The following is an 18,961-nucleotide window of genomic DNA, read 5'->3' as shown; positions in this document are numbered from 1 at the left end:
TACTTTTACTTTCCCAGTTAGAAAATTGGGGCAATAGGAGAATAGCCTGCTTTTACTCCTGGAAGCAAATAATTACCAAAGATTGGCATTGTCTCATAAATTCTTTCTTATGAGCATTCATCATACTGAGAATTACCAAACAGTTTGCATTTCATATCTTGCTCCCTGGAATGAGTTTTCAAATGACCATAATCAGATTAGGGAAGGTCTGGGTCAATCATCAAATAACAACAAGGGCCCCGCTCATAGCAGTAACATGAAGATTTATCATTTGTTCCTTTAACTAAGATCTTCAACTTGCTGAGAATTCCATGCAAACATTGATGGAAGCTAGACCCTTACCACCAGAAAAGAAAAGACTCAATTCTCTCATTTTTATGAAATTCAGAAATATATACCAATGAACTGCAAGTAACAGTTTCAGTTTAATAAGTACATCCGCAAACAAACAAGTGATCATGAAATGCAAATAGACCCTCAGAGAATGGGCTTGCCTACAACTCAAGGCAACTGACTGGCTTACCAACCTATAGCAAGAAACTGATTCATTTTCTCCTTTTCTAGTTTTTCTCTCTAACTTGAATAAAACCTGATTATCAAATGTAGTATAGCCGAGACATGTCCCAGCAAGAAAAATAAGTCCACCGCTCTGTTTCTAACCTTCTCTGAGGTTTTGGAGTTACCTACCAACATTCAGCAGGAAACAGAGGTGACATGTGTCTGCTTCGTGGGACTGAGGCACATCCAGGCACAGAGACAAGTGGGGACCACCTCCCAACTAGCACAACATGACAATCAAAATTCTCGAAAATAGCGTGACTCAGGCTGCTCCATCATGTTTACTGGGAGCAGAGACCAACTCGATGTGAGAGCAACTTGGATTAACGTAATAGGAGTTACAGAGTAATTAAATTCTTCCACATTGCATGTAAGTATAATGTGTTAATAAAAAAGCAATCGCACCTCCATTGTTTCTGCAGGTTCAGCTTAATTACATGGCAGTTAGAACTCTCCCTCTCGCCTTATTCATACTCAGCAAGGACTCCCTTTACCATCTGCTGATATTTAATTAATATACATTAAATGCCTTGCTCTATTATTAAATGCAATTTAACAACTTCCTCTGTACTCTAAATTCAGGGCGCCATAAATGGAAGGTGTAATGAAAGAAAACAGTCTACTCCCTTTATTAGAATATTGTATACATATATATCCACACATTACTTTATTTAATCCAATTTAGGAAAGAGATTTTTCACCTCTTAAGCATGGAATGACTCTTGGACGCTTCAAGAGTCCATAGTTTACTGAGAGCCAAGAAAGAATTTTCTTAGTTAGCAGAATTATCTGATTTGAAAATAGCCCTCTGTTGACCCTATTTCAAAGCCCTGGGAATTTGAAGATTGGAAGATGATTAAAAGGAAAACAGTGTGTGTTTCTTCCTATCTAATATTTTCAGTAAATGTTTAATACTAAAATGTTTTAATGTATTGACCCCAGAAATGAAACAGAATGATGACAGGCCTTAGAGAACATAGTTGCCCTTGTTACAGAAATTCAGATGATATCAAGTTTCCCAACTTAACTTATATGTACTTAGCATTATAAACCAAAGAATACTAAACCAGCGAGTGTCTAATGTTTGTAAATAAGAAAACAGACTCAGGTATTGGTGTTCCCAAGATTACTTAGGTAGTATACTGTATGGCAAAGAACGAAACCCAAGCCAATGACATAGGAGGGGTAGGGCAGTTGGGAAGCTCTGCCCCATGCTCAGAGTAGGCAACAAGGGGCAGTGTATTGCCTAAAGTGAAGTTAAAAACAATTATAAAACCAATTAAAAGTCAGTCTGCTTTTTGTTATTACCATGCAGTGGCAATTTCAATGAGACACTTCTCCCCCATTGGTGAACTGCTCCTCTCACGTCCACCTCACTTCCCATTGATAGCCCACTGCCCAGAGCTCCTGAGTCAATGATCCAATCACATTTTACAACACCATGCCATCTAATCTCAACTCACATTTTAAAAATGTTTTGTACTAACAGTGTTTCAAATGAGGTGCCTTTATAGGGGTGAAAACCCATTTTAGTTATATCTGAGGTACTCCAAATAATGCAGATGCCAGATTCTGCTTTAAGGAATCCTGACACAATACACCTCTCTCTGAAAATATGTCTCAAAGAACACCCACACTTCCTCATTTATTAAGAGGTAGGAGGGGGAAGTGTCTCAGGAATCCCCTGCTCTGAACTGTGCATCCCTGAAATTTGAAAAACCCTCTTTTCATAGCAGTGACAGAAAACATTCACACTTCAACCTAATATGAACCAGGACGCGAGTGCTGGGTCATTGCTCCAGGTCCAGGCTCTGTGAGGACAACTGGTTCTTTAGTTTGTAAGAACGAAGTAGTGAGGAAATCTAAGTAGAAAAGATTGGGAACATCATCTAAAGCTTACTGGGCCAACCAGGCCTTTTCTCTAATGGAGCAAAGTTTTCTCATAAAAGGAAGTTGTAAAACGTAACAAAGAAAACCAGAAAGCAATTTCTGAGAATGAAATTATAGAATGGCATTGCTGAGTGAACCTAAAGATGCATAAGTACCACTCCACGATTTATAGTGAGGTGAAGAAGTCATGGATGCTAAGTCTCTTTCTTGTTTGCTTCCTTAATCTTCACAGGAAATTAGATGTGCCACTAAGCACAATAAAGTATAACTAGACTCACTGAAAGGACTGTGCTTACTTATTCCGTTGTCAAATTTAATTTAACTTGCCCAAAGACGAACAGCTGATAAGTTGCAGATCTGGGACAGAATTCAGATCTCACAACCTTACTTCTCTCCCTATGACAGGATGCTAGACTATCCCATACTTGAGTTTTGTACCACATGCTCTCCCCTCTGTCCAAAATACCCTAATCATCTATCTTCTACCTACCTCCACCTGCTGAAACTGCTTCAAACACAAATATATTACCCTTTATGTTGCTTAATATGTGCCAGGCACTTTGCTAATGTAGGGGCATGTAGCAGTGAACATGATTTGTAGTACATCAGGGAAGAGAGACACTGAAGCAGAAATTACAGATCAGGTATGGTGAGTGCAGAGATGGGGGTGTGGGATGCATGGTACTGTGAGAACACATAGCCCATAAGATCTAATTAGCTCTTGGAGCAAGATATGTCTCCCTTAGGAAAGGATATTTAAGCTGAGACCTAAAGGATCAGCAGACGTTGGTCAAAATAAGTCAGGAAAACACAGCAACTTGTGTGAATGCCCTGGTGCCAAATTTTGTGGCATATTCAAAGAATTGGAGGCTGTTCCCGGAATCCATATGAGAGATGATGACAGCCTGGTTGAGTTTGGTGGAACAATGAGAGACAACAATGAGAGATGGGCATTGTTAGATTGTAGTGGGTAACGGAGGGGTCAGGGATGACTCCCTAGGTTTGTATAGGTCCTCACAGCCTAGCTCAACATCTTAGTGCTCCCGTGCTCTATAGTGCATGCAACATACCCTGTAAGACCTTATGCTAAAATTTGTTGTTGTCAAGTTGAGTTCACAAGATGATGAAGCCTGTATCCTTTTTCTTTACACACCTAGTACTTTTCTCAGTGCCCTTCATGTAGATAACTCTAAGTTAATGTGTGTTAAATTGAAATTATTTGATTAGAACCCCTGTTCTACCAAGTATGACAGAAAAAGTTAATTGGGATTAAATTATTCGTGTAAGATCACATGGCAAAAGAGCAAAATTCCTCATTTCTGCCTCTAAGATTCTCTTTCCAAAGTTCAAACAGTCTCTATCTCTCTAGTTTAGTGAGACGTATCAGATGTACTGGTTTAATAGAAAACAAAACCAAAAACAAACAAAAAATGGTTAAAAGTTCGACTTTGTTCTCTCAGGGATTATCTTTCAAGAACTTCTCTCTCCCCTGCATCTCCAGCAAAATCAAAATCCCCTTAGGATGAGTAATTTCAAAGATATGACTCCTGAAAGTCTCGGTTGCCTTTGCAGAAATGGTAAGGGGAAGATGTTCCCCTCATCACTGTGACTGAAGCAACCTGTCCATCATTATTGCCAAAAAGAGCCAGCAATGCTATCCTTGGGACCAGCTCTCCCTCCCTGCTATTGCTAACTGCTCCATAGGACATGCTCAGTAAAGTTTCTGTCCCGTACAGCCAATCCATTCCCAGAAGTTGAATAAATTCATCAGTCAAGGTATCACCATCATTTTGGCATTCTTTTACTTTTATTCAGTTATTTCTTAAAAAAAAAAAATGGGGGAGATTTAAAGGGAGAAAAAAACCCAGTGGAAACATTTAACTATCATTTCTGATAGTGGATAACCACACTGGGCTGGCCCTGTTCTGTGTCTGATTTTACAAGTGTGAAATTGAATGAATTCGCTCTTCCATCCTCAGATGGCCCTCAGCGGTTTCACCCTGCTGGCTGCACAGTGCCTGTGTTCAGACAGAGAGGACCAGACTTGAGTGTGGTCCAGCCTCATGATGCTCCCACTGTCGTAATGTGCGGGTACTGTTTTAGGCTGGGTATTGTTATTGTCTGGCCATATGTTTTTATACCTTCATGTGTCTGACCTCTAAAGAGCATGTCCTGTAACTGCTGTAGTTAACGTTTTCTTTTCCGTTAATATTATTTCTCACCTTCTCTTACAGTTGCAATCAAACTTTTCAAACATAAGCTAGAGTAGGAAATACATTTTATATTGTAATCCTGTAAATATGCACAACGTATTTTTGTACATTTAAGTATATATAAGTGAAACAAATGTTTTGTAATTCAATACTTAACCATATTGTGAGATATTTTCTATTTTCTCTTCATCTCACTTTTTCTTTTCTTTTTCTTTCTTTCATTTCTATTTTCTTTTTTTCAATATGGCATAACCAACTAATGGGTTCCCACTTCTTAGTTTGAGTAACACTGGCTTATGCTATGTTAATGAATATTATTCCTGGAAATAAAAATCCATTATACAACTAAAACTGATCACATTTTCAATAAAGAAAACTATCCTGGCATCCTTTTGGACTGTCTCCTGATGGCTCTTGTTGAATACGCGTCTGTGGTCAAAAGACCAATATGGTTTTTAGACTAGCCAAGAGTATGAGACATAAAACAGGAAAAAGTGCTTATACAAAGAGCTCATTAGGTCACTCGTGGACTAGCATGTGCAATTCTGGTTAAACTACTTCAAGAAAGAGATAACGAAACTGGAGAGATTCCAGGAAAGGCAAATGGCAGGGTTGAGGTCCCCTGAGATACAGGGCAAAGGAGAATGTGAGGACAGAGCCTTCCCACAAAGGACATACATCCTGTTCAGATCTGCCTCAGGACAGTATCACCCTGCTTGTCTCTGCATCCAGCAGTGCATCTGGGATTCTTTTAATTGGATTTTTTAGGTTGCTATCAAAGGACTTGTTTAGAAATGAGCAACTTTTCTTTATTTTTTGACCTAAACAGCATGAATACATTGATGTCCTTCAACTATGCAGTCACAGCACTGCCTTTAGTTTCCAGGACATGTCTTCTCAAAATTTCTATCCTGAGAGCGTCGCTCTCCGCATGTCGTGATACTGTTGTGAGTGAATTACCTCACAGAAAGGTTAATTTCGTACTTTATTAAACAGCTTTGGACACCTTGAGATGGAGGTAAAATTGCAATTTTAGAAATCATATAATCCTTCCCCATTCTAAGGCTCTCATTTTTTATGACTTGAGCGAGGGTACAGAACACATTTTGTTGACATTACAATGCAAATTCAATTTTACTGATTTTTAAACCCATTTCATTTTTTATTTATGTATCTGAATCTGATACTTCAAATGAGATCAGAGAATTATTTAAGGGGAATATTGCTTTGGTCTGAATGTTTGTGTCCTCCCCAAGTTTATATGCTGAAGCCCTGATCTCCTGTGTGATGGTGTTGGCAGGCAGGGCCTTTAGGAGGCAATCAACTCTGGATGAAGTCCTGAAGGTGGAATCCCCATGATGGGATTAATGCCCTAAGAAGAAGATGAAGGAATCAGAGCTCTCTCTCTCCATCATGTGAGCATCAAGTGAGCAAGAAGGCTATTTTCTACAAGCCAGGAAGTGGGCTCTCAGCAGACACTGAATCTGCCGGCACCTTGATTTTGGACTTCCCACCCTCTAGAACTGTGAGAAATAAATGTATGTTGTTTAAGCCACCCAGTCTGTGGTATTTTTTTTACAGTAGCCCAAACTGACTAAGGCAAATACTGTTTTAATTTAATCCGTAGCTGGCAAAGAGGAAAAAGTCTCTTCATCCTCCATAGATTGCTTTCATTTCTTTTTCTCTCTCTATTCCCCAAATCCAATCTCTAAAACCAAACATAGGCAGATCGAACACCCTGGATACGAGCAAGACCACCTGACCACTGCTCGGCATAGGCAGACAGAGGTAAAGCAGGACAAGATTGTGTCTGAGATCTCTTTGTCACCTGCCATCAACATAATAATTGTGAGCTTGAGCAAATATTTGGGTCAAGGTAATTGTCTGGAGAATTTATTAATTGCATTGGTTAATGGGTAATTATCCGATCACACCCAGATGCTCTCTCCTTCCTTTTTTCCCCCACTGGTACACATAATACAGCAACAAATTTTCTATTTCATATACTAATAGATTTGCCTTATCTTGTGTTTCACTGGGAATTTGTTTAACCAAGACTTCACTGATATGAGCAGTTGTTTAAATTGAAAAATTGCAATGCCTTCCCCAACAACCTTGATACAAGTTTTATCTGTGCATGAAAGTGACAAAAACATATCTTTTTGTTGAGACAGTATTGGAATGAGCTAAGCTACATAGAGATGTTATTTTACATCTAGGATTGGTGATAAGAAAAGTCTTGGTTCTTTCTTTCTTAGGGTTCACCTAATTGTCGATGTAAACTTGATGTGACTGTGTGAACTTGTCACTTCCCTCTGGAACTGTATCCACAGTATGAAGGAGGAGGGCACTGTACTTACATAGCAAAGGGCGTGGGTTTGACATTTCAGTTTGAGAAGGGAGAGAATGATAATCTGGAGAATTTTTTTTTTTATTGAAGTAACATTGGTTTATGACATTATATAAATTTTAGGTGTACATCATTATATTTTGATTTCTTTGAAGACTACATCACCTAAAGTTTAGTTGCCATCTGTCACCATACACATGTGCCCTGTCACCCCTTTCGTCCTCCTCCCTACTCCTCTGGTAACCACCAATCTGTTGTCTGTGTCTATGTGTTTCTTTGTTTGTTCTTAATCTTCCACATATGAGTTAAATCATACAGCATTTGGACAATCTGGAGAATTTTTATGTAGACTTCATAAGTCTTAATTACTTACTGGATCAACTAAACATTTTTAAAGGGGTATCTCTAATGTACTTTATTAATAGACTCTGTTTTATGATGGCCGTAGTTAAGCATCAAGATAATGAGAAGATATATTCAGAAGAGCTACTCCTGTTCAATAAACAGCAGTTTTAAGTATTGAATGTCTTCTCATAAATAAATATAACACTTTAGGCCAAAACACATCACACTGATGAATATTTGTTCCTAAAGATAAGACAATTCCTTGAGTTTAAGGAAATGTTTGGGCATGTAATAACATGTCGAATTTTATCTTCATTTCCATTATAATTTTCTTTATTACATGTAAGGTAGAAATAGTAAGGACCCATGGTGTGGAGAGTGTGTTGGTATTGTTTGTGTGAATGTGTGTGTGTGAGAGAGAAAGGTCGGGAGAGAGGGAATAATGGTCTAGTTAGATATTAAGGGTATAAATGGCTAGATTACGAGACAATATGATATCCAGAGTTGGATGAGAAACACTTCTCAAAGAATTACAGCTGGTTCATAAGAATGACACTTGCTGATATATGCACCAGGAGTATATGATTTCCAGATAAATCATTTCACAGAAGCCTATTCCCTAGGTGGCCTAGTAAGAGTAGACTACTAGGATTAAAAAAAAAAAAAAAAAAAGGAGGATTATATGATATATTTTAGGGTCTTACACATAAAGATAAAAAATAAAAAATGCTTGATCTCTGGGATTGAGGAAGATGTAGTGCCAAGTACAAATAGTTTGCTTCTTCGTACGCAGAGTCCCTGAGCTGGCAGTAAGAAATTCTTTATTATGAGGTACTTTGAGACATCTTTAATCTGTTAAAGAAAAACAGTATACACACACGCGTGCGTACTATTGTTTTGTAGTACTTCTTTTCAGCAGCCAAATCATCCCCAAGAGGGCTGGCTCGCTTGTGTGTTTCTACATACATGAATGAAATTTATCTGTGTATAAGGGAATATAGTCCCTGACCTTTACACGATATAAGAAACACTATGAATCTTAGTTCCTAATCACTCACCCCTCAACTAGTCCTCAGCCCACAAGGCATTGGCAAAATGCTAGCTGTAAGGAAATGAAATTTTTAAAAGTCAAGTAAGGGAATGATGATAGCTAAAGACACCTGGAGCCTGTTGGCAAAGCTAAGGACACATGGCTCCTCATGGTGGCAGAATTAAATGCTTTTACAGCCTCAGAGCCTTGTTTTTGCTAAATTTCCTGCCATTTTTTGCTTTGCCTGCTAGGATTCAATCCATAGCCTGTCAGCAGAACGTTGTCTTTTAGTTACCATGAGAAATGCTTAAGCTCCTTTGAGAGGATCAGTATTAAAGAGGATAGTCTGACTCAGACGTAGAGAATGAGGGCAAGTAAATTCCACACTTCTCCTCTGTGCTCAGGACTGATGTGGATGCAGACATGATACCCTCGACTTAGGAAAGTGTCAATGCTCACAGCAGAGACAAGAAATTAGGGAGTTAAACAATGATAAAACAACCACATTCATCAAACACATACTGTTTGTTTTACTTGTGTTATCTTTCATTCATGTAACAATTTTTGCAGGTAAACATTCTACCCATTTGGAAATGACTATAAACATTCTACCCATTTTGCAAACAACTAAACTGAGGCTTAGAGACGTTAATTTATTTTCTCATGGTCACCCAGCTTGTGAATAATGGCTGCCAGAATTTGGTCACAAGTCTCCAATTGATTCTAAATTTTGCCATTACTTCACAAAGCCTCCCGAGGCTCAAGTGTGAGAGAGGGGAGCTGTTTTCATCCACAATCATTTGGCAATAGTTCTCATCCTAATATATGTGTGCTGACAGTATAAGAAAGTCTGCTGGGTATATGGTCCCACCTATGTAAACACATTGTCATGGAAGAGAAAGAAACAGACACAGCACAAGGAAATTGTCATGAGTGTATACTAGATACACACACAACAGAAAAAAAAAGGCAATGGAGGAAGAGGAAAGGAACACATTAATTCTTCTTTGGATGTTAAGAACACTCACAGAAAAGATTTAAATTTCATTATGACTTGAAGGATAACTACATCGATATGGGGATGAGAACATTATAGCTAAAGTGAAAGGGTGAAGATAAGCTCTGAGCAAAAGTGCTGGGCAAAGCAGAAGTTTCATGACTTAGCTGGATTAATGAGCACACAAGGGTGAAAGTGAGCTTCAAAACCCACATTAGAAAATTTTGATTTTATTCGGCATACAATGAGGATATTTGAGTTTATCTAGAGATGAAAGTGGTGTGATTGTTTTATAGAGTATGAAGATAATCTGTCCCCAGTATGCAGAAGGTAGAATTTAAAAGTCTTTAGCTCTGGGGGCAGTACATAGAGTCTGATAGAAATAAGAATAAAAATACCTGGAAAAAATATTTCTGTCTGAAAGCATTGAGATTTGAGAAGAGTAGTTGAGTGATTTGTCAACGTGTGTGACCTTAAGTACTAATAGATAATGACCGCAGGTAGCATCAATTCAATTAGCATCTCCAAGTCTGAGAACTCACTCCTTGGGTTAAAAAATGATCGTTGTTTCTAGAGGAATGAATTGACTGTGTCTCCTCCAGAGAGGGACTAAGGAACATTACTTCCACCAACCAAGCTTTGGATAAGCATTAAGGGCAGCGAACTTCCCGACAAGTGTCTGGAGAGCAGTAAAGTGTGGAGTCTTATCTCTTAACAGCTATCTAAGGTAAGCTGTGAGCTGACATTCTCTTATAAAAGTTGAGAACCTGGAAAAGACACATCCCTGCTCTTAAGCTCACCCTGTCTCTTCACACAGAGGCTTCCTAAACATACCTGAAAGAAAGACCAAAATTTTCTGTAAAAAGTAGCTTTCAGTGGACACAGTCAAGAACCAAACGCACTGCATACTCGCCTCCAAGTTTTATTACTCCAATCATTTAGGTCTGAAAATAATCAAAGCAGACAAATCCAAACTCATCATCATTTTTTTGAGTCCCAAGGACTTAAGAGGTGGATTTACTGTGAAGCTAATGAGGCTTAAGTCTCCACACCCCAGATCGTAGGACCCTTCTAAGGCTCTAAAAAGATCCTGAAAACATGTGAAGTCTTTGGTATTTGTTGGCTTTTTGTTTGGAGTTGTAATTTGTTGTGATTTATTCTTGTCTAAATAAACATTTACACTTACATCTGATTTTTTATTCTATTTTATAAAGAATGCCTCCCCAAATATTATAAGCTGCCTCTGCATGGGTCCTTTACCTTGGGCATATAACTTTCTGGTATAGTCTCCAAGGTAAATTGGTTAAAAATATAAGCATAGCTAACTAAATGAATCAACTCACTAAATACAATGATTGATTCCAAGTCACTTAAATATTGGGGGTCATGCACCAATCATTAAATTGATCTTGTAATATTTATTTTGCAGACATTCATGTTGGCCATTGAGAAAAGAGCCAGTTGTCTATTAAGGCTAATTCTTCTTCCTGACAAAAGTCTATGTAATCTGCCTATAAGAGGAGGCATTAACTTTTTGTTCTCTGTGGTAAGGGGCATACATCCATTTTCTCTAATAGTGATTTCAAGTCATTAAGGAACAAGTCAAGTTAAAGGGCAGAGGTACAGAACACATCTCTGTTTTGAATTGCTGAAAATGGAATTGTCTGATAAAGCTCCTCTCGTTTTATGATAAAGGCTTTATAGGAACAATAATAATTCAGTAACAAGAGCTTATACTGTGCCCCAGCAGTTTACCGGGCAACAATTCACGTCCACAGAGACAAAGAAAGTGGAAAGGTCAGTAACAGCAATAACCTTGTATTTTTGCAGCGATTTCTACATACGGTGATAAATAGCACCATTAATTGGGGTCAACAGCGATAGAACAATACATCAAGCTTGTTTTCTCTTTGTGTAGAACATTGGCCTTAGAATGAACAACACAATGATCAATAAGAAAATTGGCAAACGTTTTATATGGAATGTTTAATGAGCTAATGGCAGCAGATTAGGAAGAATAAAGATTTGTTCTCTTAAATAAAAACTGATAAACTCTACAATGGATTCTGGAAATCAGATCATGTTAGCGGAGTTGATAAAGGTAAATAAATTGGCGAGAATGTCCATCAGCCATGAAGAGTGGTATTTGAACAGGTATAAGAGCAGGAAATCAATCCCTTTTTTTTTTTTTCAGCTTGTTGAGCTTTCTTCCAATTATGCAAATAAACAAATGCTGTCAGCACCTAGTCAGAAAGCAGCTTTGGCTGTATGAAGTTCAGGGCAGTTGGCCTGCTTTTTGAAGCTTGGAAATGCCAGCTCCTCTGGGTTCATGAGGATCTGCAGGTTCACATCCCGGATCTGTTGGCCAGCCAGGTCTTTGGGTTTTACTACATATTGCTATCACACCTGAGGTGTGGGGTTTTTGAGATTTATAATAAAATTCAAGTAGAATAAAAATTCAAGAGGAGTTCTTAATATTTTGCAGTGTTAATGTATTTTCTTTTATTTTGTTACCTGCTAATCCCTGTTAAACCTGACTCCTTCCAGAGCAAGAGTCTCCTGTTCACTGATGTGTTCTGAGGGAAGAACTGACTTTAGAGCATTAACAATCTGTTGATAATGAGTTGGAAGGGAAGCCTTGTTTTCAAGGTTTGGAAGGAAATTTTACGTTTTAATGATACTTATTCAACTTTTCCTAATTATAAAAGTAGTAAGTATATCTTTGAAAAACATTATTTTTTAATTATAATTGTCTATATCCCTACTTCATAGGCAACTTTTTGAGATTCTGATTCAATAGCTCTGAGAGAAGACCAGGACATCTGTGATTTTAATAAATTCTTCAGGCGATTCTGGGCTATAGCAATTTTAAGAACCAATTTTGAATTACATATGCTGTCTCGTTTTATTATATCATATTTATTTTGTTATATATATTTGTATGTAAATATATAATATATAAAATAATATTATAATAGCACATATTTTTACTTCATTAAAAATTCCTTAAAGAGTGATTTTCAATAGTCTCATGGTTTCCCATCGAAGGAATGGATCATAAAGTTTAAAATATTTTTCTATTTTTATATAAATTTCTTCTAATTTTACTCCTACAAATTATGCAGCATAAACATTTCTGTATATAAATCTTTCAAACATTTGATAAATTTCTTCAGCTAGATTTCTAGAAGTAATATTATTGGAGTAAAAGATGTGCATTTTTTAAGTCTTTAAAGCATGTTGCGAAACTATTTTCCAGAATAGTTATAGTAATTTATACTAATAGTTATGATATTTGCTCTTGTGACTCCACTTTACTAATTTTAAATGTTATAATTATTTTTCTCATAGCTAATTTGACAGCTGAAAACTATGATCTCCCTGTATTCTTAATTTGCATGTATTCGAGTATAGAGAGGTTAAACACTCTTTTTCTGTGTTTATAGGCTCTTGGTATTCCTTCTTTAGTGAACTGTCTGTTCAGATCCCTTTCCAAGGCAGAGTTAAAGGTCCTCAGATAACCGCATATCACCAAAAGATTTTGAAACCCTCCCCAGAACGTCTAACTCTTCTCCTTCCTCTCACCTCTCAAGTCTAACTAATGAGTGCAAATGGCTCCCAGGAAGCTATACCAAGGTTATAATTTAAGGGTGTACTCCAATCCAGAATATTCCTTCCTAGGGTGAAAGATGATAGAAAGGAACCAGCTCCCCTTGTCATTAGCCTTCCCCTGACCTCATGTTGCCATAGGCAGAATAGAAGTCAGGATCGCAAAGCTCTGAGTGTTCCTGGTGAGACTCTATCCCCTTTCCCGGAATACTGCCAGCTTCACTGCCACCACCTAAGAGACAGACCATCAAGATGAATTCCTCCAGTCCTCTAACCCTATCTGCCACCCTCACAAGAAACTCAACACTTTCGATTTTTCCCTTATTTTCTTGACTCTGGCCCCAGACATCCCCTACCCAAATCCATCTCCCTCCCTTTCTTAGCTCCGGATATCTTTCCACTGTGCCCTCCGAAACTCAGGCTCACTCATCAGCTGTGTCTGTCTTATTTTCAGGCCCTTCTCTCAAAATTCCTCAGTTTCATGTTGTTTATTTGTCTCAGGGAGGAGAGCACTGCTCCTCTCCTGCAGTTCTCTCCGCTGCTGGCTGCATTGTCTCTCACGCACTTCTTCATCCTGGGCTGGGATGCGGAATTGCGTCTTCCTTGCTTCTCATGCTCTTCTCAGACCACAGTCCCTCCTTTGGCTGTAAAAGCCTTCAGCTTTGAAGCTCATACCAACACTCCACTGATCTCCACCCCTCATTGTTGCAGTCATGTATACACTCCCAGTTTACTTACTCTCATTCCCTGACTGGTTTTGCTCAAAGCTCATTCTTCCTCTGTCAAACACTAATCACATGATCATTTTTGGTGATTTTAACAGCCCCAGTTCTGATCCTTCCAAATCTCGACCTCTCAGATACTTGACCTCCTCTCTTTCAGGGACCTTGCTCTTCATTCAATCTCTGTCACTTTCTCTGACAGTTATACCATAGATCTTGACTTTACCAATGACTGCATTCCCACTATATCCTCAATTTCAAGCATCTGACTTTCTGATTTCCACCTTCTTTCTTCCAAGCTCACTCCATCTAAGCATGCTGACTCTCAGTATTCTTTGACCCTACTGGGACCTGCAATCCATTGAACCTAGTAAATTTTCACAGCAACTCACATCTTTAGTGTCATTGGTTCCTTCCTTACCCAATTTAAATTCTGTATTCTAACGTTATAATGCATATATCCTTAACTCTCTATTTTCTCTCACTTGTTTCTACTCCTTGGCAAAATCCAAAACTTGGTTAAATGCAACAATCAAGCTAACCAATTGCAGCATCTGCACAGCTGAATGAACATAGAAGGAAACACACGTCTATGCCAACTGTTCTCACTTTAAATATGTAGACTCGTTGTTCTGCCCAGCAATTGTGTTATATTTCTAGTCCATGAATTCTCTCCTCTCCTGGGACCATTTATTTCTTCTCTTTCTACAAGCACTAAAAACACCCTCAATCTTAGCTCACGTCTTTGATTCTTATTTTTCTGAGGACATAAGAGAAATGAGAAAATAAACATCTACTTCTATTCACTTACTTTAATTGGCACTTGTCTATATTGGCTTTGCTCTTTTTACTACATGGGGAAGACTGCATTAATGGATTCTTCACCCCTTCCTCCAGACACACTTTATGCCAACTTATTTAAAGAAGTTCCTCTCATTAAGAAGTGGAGTGTATTTCTTCACCTTTTGACTTTGGATTTGACATTGTTGTTGCTTTGGCCAATAGAATGGAGCAAAAGTGACTGTGCCAGTTCCAAGCTTAGGTCTCAAGAGACCTCAAATTTTCCCACTGGCCTTCACGTGCTTCAGCCAAAACCATGAACCTGAACCCCAGAGTGAAATACGTGTGGATTAGACCTGATCCCCATCCATGGAGACAAGCTGATTCAGCTGCTGTTGTGTAGAAAAGAGTTGCCCAGCTTCTCCAACACAACATAGATATGCTAACCCCAGCACACCTGCAGAGCTACGTAATGCTCATCAATATAAGTCACTGAAACACAGTGATGCTTGCTGTGCAGCATTATTACAGCCATAGTTTCCTGTCACTCTATGAATAAGCTCTATTATGTGTGGCCAACCTCTCCATTAAGTTCCATTCTTTCCCAGCCGCTTAATCTTCCCAACAACTGTCACCTCTCTCTTTTGTATAATTGAGTTTTCTTTCTCTTCTGAATCACTTCCATCATAATAAAGAGATAATGAAATATCTGACTGTTTAGAAAATATTCCTTCAGGACCCTATACTTTTTCCTCAATCACTAACCAATTTCTCTTTTCCTTTTTTAGCAAATTTCCACATTTTCTCCATTTCTCCTCCAAATTTCTCCTGAACCAACTCCAGTCAGGCTTTCACTTTGTTTAAGCATTGGTGGGATAAATGGTAGGACACAACATCACTCCAGTAAACCAAATGTACCAATGTGAAAAGCGAAGGCTCAGCCTCCAGATGTCTTGATCTTCTGGTGTCAGCTGTTTGAGTAACACAGCCTAATGACGGAGGAACCTCCAAGGGAACCTTGAGGAAGAGTTCACAGGAAAGGCCTCTGAGCGTTAAGGTTCAAATTCTCTTTTATATCACCTCACCTACAGCCATCCTCCTTGCCAGTCATTATAAAAATAAAGTTAAAAATAAGGATAAATCTTAGAGGAGAAAGACTTTTATTACTGACTATTTTAAAATAATGAATGTATGATAGTTAAATGTAAATTAAAACTAAAATACTGACAGTAAAGTATGAGAGAAAATAAAAAGAATCAAGTAAAAGTTAAAAATAAAAAATTCAAATTCCAATAAAATTAAAAGGTTAAAAGTTAAAAATAACAAGATGAAATAGACAAGATTTAAAATAAAAGATAAAGAGCAAGAAGCCAATGAGATAAAAGGTTAAACACAGGAAAGTAGAGAAAATTAAGATAAAAGGCTAAAGCCCCTGAGATAAAAAGTTAAATATGTAAAAGAAAAATGGACTAAGGGTTAAGAATAGAATGAGGAACTATTTTTGTAGGGCTGAAAAATGTGAAACTAAAAAAGTAAAGAGCATTAAGAAGAAAATGTTTTTAAAGAAAAATGGAAATCAAAAGCTTGACTATAAGAGAAACAGACAATCTTAGAAGCATAGGAAAATCCTCCAGCAGTTGACTAGGAGCAAGAATTGGTTGTAACAGATTTTTTAGGGGTACAAATGGCATTCCTCTTCTTCCAGTGGAATTTGTGCTTTGAAGTAGCAGTCCCCCTCAGGAGCTCAACATGTAGAGAGCTTTTCAATGAAGTAGCTTTCATCTAGGGCTTAGGTCTCAATTGTACAAGTTAAAAGTAGAATTGAGGTTGATCCAGGTTGATCCAAGCATCACCCAGTATGGCCTCTGGAAAACTCTAGGGAACAAAGAATATGTGTATATAGAGTCAATACTCATCACAAACATTTGCCTATTGTGTTAGTTTGGAAAACACTTTCCCATTTACTACTTTCTTTCGACCTTTATAGCAACTTCTTGAAGTGGGCAGAGGCAATCCGCACCTTCAAGAAGAAGCAGGTTCTGAGAGACTGGAAGCTGACAGAGCTGACAAGTGTGGAGTCAGATAGCATTACACTACCAGAAAAGAGCACTAAACGTGAATGTAGTTCTTCTGAAGCTGAGAGATAAAACCATGTGTTTACACCTTCATAAAACAGTAGGTAAAACTCAGGGTGGATAAGAGGAAGCCTCTCAGAATTTTTGCAATGAAGCCCGTTTGCTGGGCTTGTGCTGGAGGACCTCTGTGAATTGCTGTAGCAAGAAGGAAGTCTCTGTAAGGGCCTCAGAGTCATTTCAATAGAATCCCTTTCCTGTTTTCTGCTTGCCCTACCATATGCAATCTATCCCTCAGCCATTTGTGCAGCCACCTAGTGACCTTGCCACGGCAGGTAAGAAATGAGAAATTTTGAGGACGGCTGCACTCTCTGGATTTTCATGGCCTCGGCATAAAAATATTTAGTGCAGGTGCTTTCTGAGCAGTGAACTGGTGAGGAAGGGTTGCAGAGTGCTCTGAGCCTCGAAATCACCTTTCTGCCTACAAGAGGCACCCCCGCCTTGGGGGCCACCGTCATCTGTAAATACCAAGAACAGCCAAAGAAGAATTATTGCTTCTTGTGCCATCATTAGAGAATTCCAACTTCTTTGGGGCTTTTCCAGATCTCGCTATAAAAAAAGGGGTTATTATTTTGGCTTTCTGCTGACCTTTGAAGGGGAGCACTTTATAACCAAGGAGCAACATGTATTTGGAAATCTCTTTGGGTTTGAAAGAAGCATCGTCGTTTGTTGAAAAACAGGATGCTTGATATTGGAAAGGCTCTGGAATGAGTATGCAGAGAATTTTACTCTCCAGCCTCTGCTTCCTACAATTTTGAATTTCCTCAGTGTGCTGACTTGATATTTCCCTGATCTTGATTTGTTGAAAGATAGAAGCCACTAGCTATGAAAGGGAAAAGTTAACAAGGGCAACAAAATAAAGATAGAACAAAATAAAGATATTACAGGTGATAAAGACTCATAAGACATTTTTATAAGGAGAGTCAAAGCTTTCTAAGAATAAGAAGGCCATGAATGTCTTAGAAAACTCTGAAAAGTTTCTCCTTTAGCTCCTGTGTTATGGGCTCATGTTTCTTCTCAGCTCTTTTCCTCCCCTTTCCTTCTCTTCTTTCTCTATTATTTTTTTGACTTTTTAAAAAGCTGAACTCATGGCTTCCTTCCAGCATCTTCACCTCCAAGTAGAAGCAGCATGATACTTGGCCATTCATTAATTTGTCTTTTATTTAAAAAATATTATTGCGTGCCTATTATGTGCCAGGCAATGCGCTTGCCACTAAAAGTCCTAATTACAATAATGCCTATACTGAATGTCTGCTATGCACAATAATACATAACAGTATTATACAAAAGTAGTCTCAAGCCTTCTGAGAGATATGCTGACCCAAGTTCCCTTCACTAAGAAGTTAACTTCTGCCCCAATCAGTTGGTTACAAAGTTACTTCAAATACTATCCTACTTCCCTTGACCCGGTTTTTCATTTGCAAGAGGAAAAAGTGGCTGGGTAGTTCTTGTTTATCACTTTGTGTCAATTTCTTATTCACCCAAATGTCAGGAATGTTCGCAGAAAAGTTATAACTGGCATCTGTCCTGTATCTAATGTCAAAATATGAATGACTCCTACATTAAAAGCATAAGACAATACGTACAAAGGTGTACCATATGACATATGTCAGAATTTACATACAGCTAAGATCTATAAACGAAAACAATTTTTAAAAATCTTCAATTTCTTTAATGAAAACTATCCTGCTATTGGACCCTACTATAAAGGCTTAGAATTAAGATTGGAAGTTGTTATAGTGTGAGATTTTGACACCAGAAAATGTGTCATGAATGTTTGAGCCTGGACTAAGCAGCAGATGCCAACAAGAAACCCAAAGGAAACAGATGGGATGACCACATCTCAGAAGACAGCAGCAAAGAGCACCAAGGGATGCAGAGACACAACGAGAGGAAGGATACCTCCAGAAAGGTCAGTGGGAACCATATGTACAACAGAAGAAGAGAGGCCACTCTCCTCACAGTTTCCCCTGCGCTCAGTCTCCATCACGGGAAGGGATGTAGAGAGAAACAGTGTTGATAGAGAATTTACATTCTGAGTTGCCTAAAAGGAGCCTTACTTATTATGGTTTAACAAGCTTAACTATTTTTCACAAGAACAAGATGAGATCACCTAAAATATAGAGGAAGTCCAATGCTTTGGACATAAGAGTCACAGTGTTTTGAAGGACTCTGCTATACGTGCACTGATCTACCTGGAGCTAATGGGAGCTCTCCGTAGGAAGGAGACACAAATGAGCTTTGGTCCTGCTGATCTGTTAGGGTTAGGGTTGCCAGAGAAGAAAACAGACCAATGAATAAAGTCAACTTCAGAATGAATCTAACCTTATCCTTC

The sequence above is a fragment of the Equus asinus genome, chromosome 27, assembly GCF_041296235.1.
Source record: "Equus asinus isolate D_3611 breed Donkey chromosome 27, EquAss-T2T_v2, whole genome shotgun sequence".
NCBI lineage: Eukaryota > Metazoa > Chordata > Mammalia > Perissodactyla > Equidae > Equus > Equus asinus.
The sequence above is the reverse complement of the archived record's forward strand: the minus strand, read 5'-3'. Positions refer to the sequence as shown.